At 46.3% G+C, this 12,414-nt stretch overlaps 1 protein-coding gene across 5 annotated transcripts in view; it reads left to right on the top strand.

Moving 5' to 3' along the window:
- Window positions 1-12,414, top strand: part of LOC135915697 (organic cation transporter protein-like) — a 268,323-nt gene that overhangs the window by 27,459 nt on the left and 228,450 nt on the right. For 2 of the 5 annotated variants that reach the window (XM_065448834.2, XM_065448832.2), the window contains exon 1: window positions 1,016-1,175. The exons of the other annotated variants lie outside the window; for them this stretch is intronic. The gene's annotated coding sequence lies outside the window, so the exon portion shown is untranslated. Of the gene's footprint in view, window positions 1-1,015; window positions 1,176-12,414 lie in introns of those variants that run through there. 5 annotated transcript variants of the gene reach the window in all.

Genomic DNA, 12,414 nt, shown 5'->3' with positions numbered 1-12,414 from the left:
TTGAGAGCCTGTGTTGTGGCCACCTTTGTGTAATTGTAGCTTTTATAGTGCAGGAAGTAAGGCGCGAGAAGAGGGGAATGCTTGGAAATAGAATGTTTTCGTAGTATGTACGCATACTTCGCCTCTACATGCATTATTCTTACATGTTAATACCAAAATGACGGGCTTGCACTTAAATTATTTCAGCTGACGTCGTCTGGTGGAGCTTCCTGCGGGAACTGCTACTGCTTATTTGGTGCCACCTTGTATGAATGCAGAAGCCCGCGACGAGCATTTATATAAAATAACATTTCCTCATTGCACAAGGCGTCTTGCGTCTTTACGAAATTGCACGTGGCACATATTCCATGTAGGTTGTGAAGATCGTTTGCAATCAATTTTACTTATGAATCAAACCATTTCGCGCGAAGACCACGCGCGGCTGAGCTATGGAAGGAAAAAAACAGAACAGCCGACGTGACGCGTACCAGCTAGAATTCAAAACGCGCGCGCACAAAACCGAAAGTGTGGTTCAGGTATTAAAACCAACGGCTTGGTGCGCTGCAGTCAATTCGGCCGCTGGGCTCTATAGGAGTGCCGGCTCTTGTATTTCTTCCTCTATAGTAGAACTTTCTGGAAGGCAGGCGGGCACCAGCAATTACTCTGAAACGTTCGATGGCTCGTGCATAAAAGCTGGCGCGCTTTACCGGCAGATGAGATTTGGACGACCGCCGACAGTGTTCGCCACTCTTGCGGTGCATTGACTAGCTTTTGTGGGCATACGTTCGCCCAATAAAACGCTAGTTACGCCATTCACAGTCTTTCTTTCTTTACCGTCACTACCACGTGACAATATGCCTCAATCCATTTTAATAGCGGAGTATTACCTACAAATCGTGACAGCTTGATACGCAGCGTCCTGTGGGATGTTCTATCGAAGACTTTGCGGAAATCGATAACGATATATATTTGACCCTTTTCATGAATATATTGTTCCGTGAAGCTGAAGCCGAATACTATTTCAATTTATTTACAGGTAAACTCACGGAGGCCAAAAGGGCGACGCTATATCAAACCGGCACACACGTCGTCTTTGTCCTCCTCAGTGCAGCCACACTGCGGTGGCGGTTCCGTAGCATCACCCCCGGCTGTAGAAGCCCCGTCCCGGTGCTTATTCTACACATCCGCGGTGAAAGGTGTGTGGTAGGGTTTTAGTCTTGCCACGTGAACGATGTCACTTGCAGCTGATGATGACGCTGAGAGATCGGCGGGGATGATTTCATACGTGACATCGGTCACTTGTCGGACCACACGGTAAGGGCCAGTGTAGCGCGACAGCAGCGTTTTGGAAAGGCCCCCACGGCAAACGGGTGACCAGAGAAGCACCAGAGAACCCGGAGAAAAGTGCACGTCAAGATGGTGGCAATCATAGAGGCATCTCTGATGCTTCTGTGAGGCCTCAAGACGGGAGCGGGCGAGCTGGCGCGCGTGGTCGGCGTGTGCGATCGCGTCGCGGGCGTATTCAGTGGCGGAACGTGTGGCCGAGGGCAGCAAAGTGTCCAAGGGCAACACGGGTTCTCGGCCATATAGGAGATAGAACGGTGAATAGCCGGCGGTGTCGTGACGCGATCAATTATACGCGACCGTCACATATGGTAAGTGAAGATCCCAGTCGTGGTGGTCGGTCGCAACGTACTTGGAAAGTATTTATTTCCGTGATGGTCCGGTTGAGGCGCTCCGTGAGGCCGTTGTCCTGGGGGTGATAGGACGTGCTGAACTTGTGCTTTGTCGAGCAGGAGCGGAGGATTTCTTCGACGACTGCCGACAGAAAGCTGCGGCCACGGTCAGTGAGTAATTGGCGCGGAGCACCGTGCACTATAATAATGTCATAGAGCAGAAAGTCAGCAACGTCAGTAGCGCAACTTGTCGGGAGGCCTCTGGTGATTGCGTACCGCGTAGCATAATCGGTAGCGACGGCAACCCATTTATTTCCGGAGCCCGAGAGAGGAAATGGTCCAAAAAGGTCTAGACCAACACGGAAAAAGGGTTCGGGTCGCATGTCGATCGGCTGGAGACATCCAGCTGGAAGTGTAGAGGGCTTCTTCCAGCGCTGACAGGGCTCACAAGCGGCAACGTAGCGCCGCACGGAGCGGGCGAGACCCGGCCAAAGGAATCGACGGCGTACGCGGTCGTATGTGCGCGAGACGCCCAAGTGTCCAGCGAAGGGAGCATCGTGAAGTTGCTGGAGGACAGTCGAACGCAGGTGCGATGGAATTACGAGCAGAAGGTCAAGGCCGTGTGGATCGAGATTGCGGCGGTATAATGTCCCCTCCTTAAGGAGAAACATCCGCAGAGAGGCGTCGCCAGGAGTTGACTCCAGACGGTCGATGAGGGTGCGTAATGAAGGATCGCGCCGTTGCTCGTTGCCGATTTGAAGCAACTGGGACACAGAGAAAACGCAAGCGATGGCATCCGCATCAGCCGGTTTGTCGACGGGGTAGCGGGACAAACAATCGGCATCCTGGTGCAAGCGTCCCGTCTTATATACCACGGAGAGGGTACATTCTTGCAGGCGTAACGCCCAGTGAGCGAATCGTCCCCTGGGGTCCCTGAGTGAGGCTAGCCAGCAGAGAGCGTGGTGATCAGTGATGACACAGAAGGGGCGTCCGCACAAGTATGGACGAAATTTCGCAACAGCGCACACAAGAGCGAGGCGCTCGTGCTCTGTGATTGAATAATTGCGCTCTGCGGGTGATAGAAGTCGGCTGGCATAGGCATAGTAACGCGATCATGTCCACGCTGGCGCTGTGCTAACACTGCTCCTATGCCGTGACCACTGGCATCAGTTCGAACTTCCGTTGAGGCAGACGGGTCAAAGTGGGCCAAAATTGGAGGCGTGCTAAGGAGAGTAGTCAGCTGCGACAAAGATGCGGCATGGTCAGGACCCCAAGAAAAAGGGGCGTCTTTCTTCAAGAGGTCGGTAAGGGGACGTGCGATGGTGGCAAAATCCTTCACAAAGCGTCGGAAGTAAGAGCACAGCCCTACGAAACTACTAACGTGTTTGGTAGACTTCGAAGCAGGAAAATTCGTAACGGCGCGAATTTTGTCCGGATCGGGTCGCACGCCTCTGGCGTCTACGAGGTGTCCAAGGACGGCGATTTGGCGGCGAGCGAAATGACATTTTGACGAGTTCAACTGGAGACCGGCACGGCGGAACACGTCAAGAATCGCTGAAACACGGTTTAAATGCGTGTCGAATGTGGGCGAATAAACGATGACGTTGTCCAGATAGCACAAACAGGTGGACCACTTGAACCCCTGAAGCAAAGAGTCCATCATTCGTTCGAAGGTGGCGGACGCGTTACAGAGACCGAAAGGCATCACCTTGAACTGATAAAGGCCGTCAGGGGTAAGAAATGCAGTCTTCTCTCAGTCCATGTCATCGACGGATATCTGCCAGTAGCCGGACCGTAAGTCGATAGAAGGAAAATAGGTGGCACCGTACAGGCAGTCTAGAGCGTCATCAATACGTGGCAAAGGGTACACGTCCTTTTGTGTGATTTTGTTCAGGTGGCGATGATCTACACACAAGCGCTACGTTCCATCCTTCGTTTTGACAAGTATGACGGGAGATGCCCAAGGACTACAGGAAGGCTCGATAAGGTCCTTTGCAAGCGTCTTTGTGACTTCCTGTTGGATAACAGCTCATTCCGATGCAGAGACACGGTATGGACGTGTGATGTGGGTGGGAGCGCAGTCACGCCGCAGTTGTCAGTTTTCTTAGGGTTCTTTTATTAGTTGGAAAAAAAATTTGTGCAAATAGTATGTCGCTGAAAACACCGCAGTTAGATCTAATCTAGAGATGCCTACAAATGACTCAGTGACACTTTGATAATTACGACAGTACGTCTTCATTTAGAAAATTATTATTTAGCTAAATAAATCTCAGTAATTCAACAATAACTGGCGGCTACACTATTGTACTGGAAACAATATGCACTAGTCATTCTTCGAGTAACGCAGTCGCTCTTCTTTGAAGTCTTTGTGCATGATAAATGGGGCACCCTGTATGATTCGCTCAGTAACCGAAATGAAGGCAAGCCGGATTCATTCGAAATCAGAACCAACAGCAGTCGCTCGCAGCAGCACTTATACTCGGACTCTCAGAAAAAATAAAAGCGAGATAGAAATAGAGGGGTGCTGCAGTTTCTCCAAAAAGGCGAAGCAGTATTAATGATAGCGCAGCATAAAACAATTTCACGAAGGAAGATTAGACGACCGAGAGATGCCATATTAGTGGTGCGAGAGCACTCCGGCTGTGAAACTGATTCGTCTCCTGCTACGAGGTCTTTATATAATGCTGAAATAGGGCCGTCACTTCAGTGAACAATTCTTCGAGGTCACACGAAGTTTCTTCAAGTGCAACTCTTATTAAAGGTTATATATATATATATATATATATATATATATATATATATATATATATATATATATATATATATATATATATGTATATATATATATATATATATAATGCACACATGAATACACACATGGGGTTCGGAAAGCTCGTCGCGCCCCAGCCCCCGAAAAAATGAAAACTTTCTGCCTATGTAATCACATGATGTGAGAGTTAAGCAATAAGTACCAGCACTGGCATAAGAAAATTCTGGCACTGTTTGAGAGTCTACGCCGTTTTTTACCAGAACCACCAGGCCGCCACCTATTTTCTTTATTCGATTAAGAAATCATTATTAGCAGCTTCTTTGTAAATCTCGTCACCTCCAGTATGCTAAGTCTCCGTAATTACTATTAGGTCAAAAGGAAAATAAAATGCATAAAAATATAGTTAATCTCCCTTGTGTCGCTCTGAACGAATGTTTGGATGAAGGCAAGACAGTTTGTCGCGATACCAACTTCCTACAATATTACCGACGTCACAAGGGGATATCGTCATTGCAAAAGAAAAGCCGCATCACAACCACGCACAGCACTTCTAGGGTATCTTTTTAACGTCGCGTGTATTACGAACGTGCATAACATGCGAGTTTTCATCTTTCCGCGCAAGAATTCGCCCACCATTTGTCCGCACAAGCTTTCAGTTAGCCGTTGTTTTTTGTAATTATTCCCAGGCTAAGAAGTTGCTTTAGAGCCGGGCATAAATGTTCGTTAATGAACGCATGCTTTTAAGAGTAGTGACCGAAATCATCTGTCGAGATGCACGCCTTCTTTGCTTTCTGCAGCACCGAATCACGCTTATAACGGCTCCTGAATTGCACTACAATGTTTTCTATTCAAGTGGCACTTTTTGCGGGTACAGGGGGACATTTTCCAACATCATCTTTGATGACAGCCACATTCAGCAGTTCCCCAATGCAGTGAAGGGTATTACCAATGTCTTCATCAGCAAGCTTGGGTATTCCCTTAATCTCGAGGTTACATTTACGAGAGCATTATTCAGGTGCTGTGACTCCCTGCTCTTGTTGAAACATTTGTTTCTATAAGGCTTCATACTCGGTTGTTAGCTTTTCATTCATGCTCCTGAGGGACTTGTTATCCCCCGCAAGATCAGCGTTCACTCCCTTTATATTTTCAATTTCATCATTCAAAAAGATCACACTTTTTTTAGCCATCTTATTTCCTTTCTTAGTTCTCTCTCAATGGCATATTTCAATTCAAGCATCTTTCTCCTCTCTTGTGCAAGCTTTGCTAATTTACTGATAACTACAACAATGTTTCGCACTCGAGAGCACCATCTTTTTTATTTATTTGCGAAATTCCTACAACGCCGTAATGACATCACTGCAGGGGGGGGGGAGGTAGGAGGCGTGCATATTATACAAAGTCGACATAGTTTAAACACATTGCTAGAAAAGAATATGAAAACAGAATGCAGACTATAACAGTCATAGTATATCACTACGTATTTATTACAATATGCAAATGGTAAGGCCATAAAAAGTTATAATACACGGCACAAGTTGCCATGTGTTGCACGGGCAGCAGAGACGCAGCAATCATAATGATTGTTGTCTAGTAAGAAAATGAATGCTAACCTGCAATGAACGAAAGCAGGCGTGTGATGAACGAGCTCTCGCTTCCCTCGCTGTGGCCAAGTTTTAGCAGACTACGCGAGATTTTCTTAGAGAGCACCAAGTAAATGATAAGTAGTTGAGCGTTGGATAAAACTTCCTTGGAATTTTAATTGCACCTCTATAGGCACTGCTATTCCTTTGGCTTTGAATGGCAAGTATTTAGTTTCACTAGTATTCAATTCAGTAGAATACTGGAAGGCCGTTGACGCTGTTATTTTCTTAAAGGGTCCCTAAACCAAATTCTGTCGAAGTGGAGAAATGCATTTGAAGTTAGGCCATTTCAGAAATAATTTGGGGCAAAAAGTACTTCACCGTACTTGCAGAATACCTTAATACATTGTAGCAGTATAGCAAGACTACGCTGCGCCGTCTATTTATTGCACCCTACTTAGTTCTTGAAATTTTTTTTCTGAGAGGTAGTCTCTCGTCTGAAGGAATCAATCCTTTTTCGGGATTGCATGCACAGTTCATACGATCATCGTCTTTTGGCGCAAAACAAGAAGTTTTGCTTGAACGGCTTCTACCCTGTGTTACAAGCTGGGATGAAATATATTTTGACCATTATGCGTTAAAAATGAGCTTCACAAATTGCTCGCGCACCCAGCGCAAAATGACCATGTGCAGTCATTTTTCGTTCAATTCAATGCGAAAAACGGCCTCCCGCAGATGAGGATGATTTATTGGCATCCCTCTTGAAATCGGGGGGGGGGGGTTACAAATAGTCGCCTAGCCTGCTTGAGTTATGCAGGTATGCTATAGGTGCTTTTAATTCTAGCTTTCCATGTACATTTCTTTAATCGTTTTTCTCTTCCTTAAAACGTCTCTATCTACGCTCGCTACCTATGCCTGTTACAGATCAGGTCGTATCAACCTGCTTTTCTTCCACGAATGCTCTAAACGCCTTTGCTTATCTCCGCTGCTGCCCGGTTAATGCTTCCGTCAACTTTAAATCCAAGCACTTCTGGAAGGTGCACGTTACCTACGCGTCTCACTGGGCGAATCCCTTCGCATTCTGTTAGGATGTGCTGAGTGGTCGCCAGATGTTTGCTGCAGCGTGCACATGGATAATCTAGTTGCGAATATTCTCTCCGGCATGTATTAGTCCTTATGCGACCCGCTCGAGCCTCAAATAGGAACGCACTGCCCTTTTGCTTATTGTAACGATTTTTACCTGTAATTTCTTTCTTATTCTCGTAAGCGAGAAAGTCCCCAACTATTCGCGTCAATTACCGGCTGGAACCATAAGCTATAGCGAGTAGCGGAGATGCTTTGTCCCCGGTGCCGCCGCACATTTCATACACCTCTAATAATCTCACACCGTTGCCGGGTGTCTTTCGTTTCTCATATATCCTGTGAACTTGTATGATGTGTTACAATTTAATGTGTCGCATTCTTAAACTTTCGAATCAGTGCAGTGACTGGTGTGCCTATCTGTTTTGTAAACTAAGCAAGTCAGCACTACTGACTATGAATGTTACCTGATAAGCGAATTTTCGGTTTCCCTAGCTCTTAGATTTTCTTACTACTCAAATGAAGCTGACAGCATTTTACCAGCAGGTACCTACTTAATCTGGGGATATTTTGTTCCGGTGTATGTTTAAGCAGAAATCTGCATAGCAGTTTCCAAGAGCTCAAAATAAAAGGCAAGGAGGGCGGTAATTTTGATATGCTGTTTGTCATCATAAAGGGCCACAACGTGAGATCCTGCAGCCTTTTAGAAGTTGGCCTTGTAGCGAACGTGATAACAGGGCATACGTCTACCTTGCATCCTATTCGGCATATCTTTAAAAGAAATTGTTGGGTACGCCCCTAGACCATAAGGTTTCTTGTATTTGATCGGGCATTAGGAAGACGCTAAAAATACCATTTTCACTAATCAAAATTCTGGGAATTGGAAGTGGGCAAAGGTTCAAAGCAAACAACAAGCCATCATTTGTGAATAAAAACAGATTTGAAGTGCTCAGTAAGTAAGATATCGACAGCCTCTTCCTCCCCAGCCTATAAATATCACCAATTTCAAGTAGTCGTACACTGCATTTACAATATCTTGGCAAAATTTTCTGATTATCTCAGGAGGAATATTGCAGCAATTCTCAAAAGGAAACAAGGTCTGGCTAGAGGCCCCAGGGAAGTTTCATCGTCCTGCTGCAATAGGATAATGCCGTCCGATAACAGGTATTCAGGCGAGGGACATTTTGCCCGTGCATACGCGTGGAGACGAGCCACCGCGAAAAATTGCCCGTAGATGTCTTCCGCTCACACGGGCGAGGCGACCGGAGTGGAAGATCAGTGTTATCAGACTACTCTGGCGGTTTGCGCTCTCGACACAACATTTCATTCCTTCAAGTTCACCGTGTTGTACGCTTAAGATATATTGTCCCGAACGCACGGAAATTGTTTGACCACCGAAATAAGAGAATGAAGTCACATCGTCGCCTAATTTGGGCATCGCGGTGGCACACATTGAACACACCTGTGACAGGAGGGCCGCCAACCACATCAAAAAAGCGATTGCGACATGGCTGCCACCTTCTGGACCAGAAACTTGATCGAGATTCCCAGACACCAGCACTAAATTACGCTGCCTCGCCCGCCAATAGTTTGTTCTGTCCAGCCAGAAGGGCCCTTTCCCTAGGGATACGCGGCGGTGGCACTTAATCGCGCAAAGCCGTGACGTCATTATGCGCATTCGCCAACAACCCGGCTTCCCCCCCCCCCCCCCTCGCGTTAATATAGTAAGGGGAAGAAAGTGACATATCTTGAACGATGGCGGATGCTTTCCTAAATGAACACTGGATAACGCCCGTCCAATCTGTGTTCGCAGAAGTTGGCCTTTTGAGGAGCGTGCGCGTTTACACGATGTCGATGTCCGATGAAGTCAGGTGCTGGGAAATAAACCTGGAAGCTGCTGCCCTACTTCTGTACCCGCCTGTTTGTATGAGAGATTAAATTCTATATACCTTCCTTCTAGTGCCCTCTCCATCCTCACCATGCACATCAGTGCGGATAAACGGCAACCCTGCCTCAGTCCCTTGTTGATATCAACTTTCTCCTCGCTCCTCATTCCTTCCCATTCCACGAAAACGTTATGTTCTAGGTAAATTTCTCTCAAAAGCTGCGGAAAATCGCGACATAAGCCTTCCCCTTCCAGAATATCCCACAAAAAGCTGTGGTCTACGTTTTCATACGCTTCTGTAATGTTTAAAAATACCACATATAATGGTCTGCTTTCTACTCTTGATATTCCAATGCACTGAGTAAGAACAAAAAAGTTTTCTTCCGAACGCCTACCTATTCTGAAGCCATACTGAAGTTCTCCCAAAATGCCATTACTCTCTGCGCATGCTTACAGCTTTAATTTGATTGCCTGCATTGCTACACACTATGTTACCGATGTAATGGTCAAGGGTCTATACGAGTGAATTCTATCTTTCTCCCCCTTACCATTTTAAATTAAGTTCATTCTACCTTGTCGCCAACTGCATTGTATTCGTCTCTCTTTTAAAGTTTTTTCCACTACTTTCACCAGAGCTTCTTTACTTTTTCGTCCTAGTTCATTAATCAGCCTAACGGCAACCTCGTCTAGCCCTGTGGCTGTGCGCTTAGGAATTTTCTGTTCGGTTTTTTTTCAGTTGAAATTTGTCAGCACCAACTCCTTTTCCAACTGGGTCTTTTTCATGCTCTCTTTTTCTTCAAATACAACGTCGCCAATGCCTTGGAAAGATTTGGCTGTTATTTGTCGGATGTCATTTTTTTCCGCTTCCTCTTCCAGCTTGTTTTCATTTTTCCAGTTTGTTTCCAGTTTGTTTCAATGTTGCATTGTTGTCGATTTCCTGCTGAACAATGTTATGTGGTTAAAAATACTTTAGGTGCGGCCTTCTTTTTCTCACGTATTTCTGACAACGTTCACCTTCAGCTTTTATCTTTGCTTGCACCAATATTTGCACCATAGACGTTTTCACCTGGTATATTTCCCATTTACTGGCAACTTCATCCTTTGGCAACTGCGCCTTCTTTGCCTGCCTGTGCTTTGCCTGGGATGTTTTCTGTTGTTCGGCGAACGCCTCTCGCATCTCCCTATTCCACCAGTTTTTCGGTTCATTCAATCCTTTTCACCGTACATGTTGTTTCTCTTTCCGTATTTCCGTAGTTATTAAACTTAGAAGCTTGCTATATTCCTACTCGACCATTTGCAAAGTTCTTCCTCGACTCTTGTGACGATACTTATTATTTGTTCAGCTTTCAAATTTGGACTGGCCATTTTGCACACCTTGCTCACTTTCCCAACTACATATCCCATAATCAAAATCGTGCGTTTATGGTCACTCCCTATGCTGCTATACCCTTCCGCGTCAATGACCATTTCTCTCAACTTATCACGAATTTCTTCTGTCATCAGACAGTAATCAATAGTCGATTGCCGGTTTCCCACTTCCCACTTAATGTCCCCTTCGCACATAGGCCCTGTATTCACGATAACGAGGTTATGTTGCTCGCAAAGATCTAGTATTGACTTCCCGTTGTCGGTATAGCCAGCTAAATCCTGTATGTGGGCATTCATGTAACCCAATAGGATAATTTTTGCACCATTACCCCAACCCTTAATATCGGCACTTAGACATTCCATTCTTTTCTGTGTAATTATTTCCGGTCCACAAATACATTACGCCTAGCCGAATTTTCTTTTCGCTCATTGTACCTGATAACCAAAGATGCTCTTGACATTTCGAATTTCCCCTTTTCCATTTGGCTCCCCGATGGATGAGCATTCCAATTCCCCCTCCCTTTGTTTCCGACTTAGTTCTGATGCACCCTTCCCAAACATAATTCTCAATCACTGGCGGCTCTTCCAAGTCTCTAAGGAGTGTTTCTGCAACCGCATACACCTCTATTTGTAATCTAATTTACTCCTCCTCCAATCTCTGCCCACTTTTTTTCTTTCTTCTACCCTCCTGCATGTTGCTGTAGTCTACTGCATGGCGAGTTCACTTGGTTTCCTCTTTTTTCTGTTATTGACGGTGATGCTATTCTGAGGTTCCCCTAGGGGACCTTCTTCGTTATTACCTACTCTGGTCTCCTGAGCCCCCATGGGCCCCCTAAAAACTCAACAGCGACCAGAAATTCGCCAGCCCACTTCTCGTCCAAGCCTGTAATTAAAGTGGATCCCGTCTTGTTCAAAACCACCACACCTTCTCACTTCCGTGCTTACTTCGACAACCTCAAAACCTTTATCTCAGCTCATTTTCCATTACGCCTCATTAGCAGCCAATACGTCTCTTTGTACGTGACTGTCAAGTACAGGCACCTCCAGCACAGTGCACACCATGATCTGCACTAAAGGGGACAGCTCGCGCAAGTTGTCAACCCTCTTCGCCAAGCGCTGGGTTAGTCCTGCCCCTTTCCTGTTTAGGACGTCACCTAGCCCACCTGCTACCATGACAAGGTTGCGCACGTGCGCAATTTCCGCGAGCTTTGCTTTAGCTCGCTCCAGGACAGAACCAAGTGTTCGCCCTGGAAATGTCCCTGCCGCCACTCCTTTATCGCCTTTCACCGTCTCCAGGATTACATCATAACTAGCCAGGTTTGACTCGCCGGCGATAATCACCACTTCACTCTCTCCTTCATCTCCCTGCTTCCATTGTTTTTTTCATAGTGATTCGAACTCGACAAGGGGCATTGTCCCATGGGCTCCTGCTTTTTTCGCATGGCGGCCTCAGGGTAGGTGCCGCTCTTTCCAGCTACCCCCTCAAACGTTCCACGCATTCCACGTACTTTGCTGACAGTCCCTCTCATGTAGGTCAAGGGACTGCATTCCATTGTCACGGCTATTCTCGTTCACCATGGCCGCCCTGTTCAGGTTTTCGTCAATGCTCGAAATTTTTACACCACTACCTTCCGTACATCATCATCATCATCAGCCTGGTTACGCCCACTGCAGGGCAAAGACCTCTCCCATAATTCTCCAACTACCCGGGTCATGTACTAACTGTGGCCATGTCATCCCTGCGAACTTCTTAATCTCATCCGCCCACCTAACTTTCTGCCGCCCTCTGCTACGTTTCCCTTCCCTTGGAATCCAGTCCGTAACCGTTAATGAGCATCGGTTATCTTCCATCCTCATTATATGTCCTGCCCATGCCCATTTTTTTCCCTGATTTCAACTAAGATGTCATTAAATCGCCTTTGTTCCCTCACCTAATCTGCTCTTTTCTTATCCCTTAACGTTACACCCGTCAATCTTCTTTCCATAACTCTCTGCGTCGTCCTCAATTTAAGTAGAACCCTTTTCGTAAGCCTCCAGGTTTTTGCCCCGTACGTGAGTACTGGTAAGACACAGCTG

This window comes from Dermacentor albipictus, unplaced genomic scaffold (assembly GCF_038994185.2).
Source record: "Dermacentor albipictus isolate Rhodes 1998 colony unplaced genomic scaffold, USDA_Dalb.pri_finalv2 scaffold_13, whole genome shotgun sequence".
Taxonomy (NCBI): Eukaryota; Metazoa; Arthropoda; class Arachnida; order Ixodida; family Ixodidae; genus Dermacentor; species Dermacentor albipictus.
The sequence above is the reverse complement of the archived record's forward strand: the minus strand, read 5'-3'. Positions and strand labels throughout refer to the sequence as shown.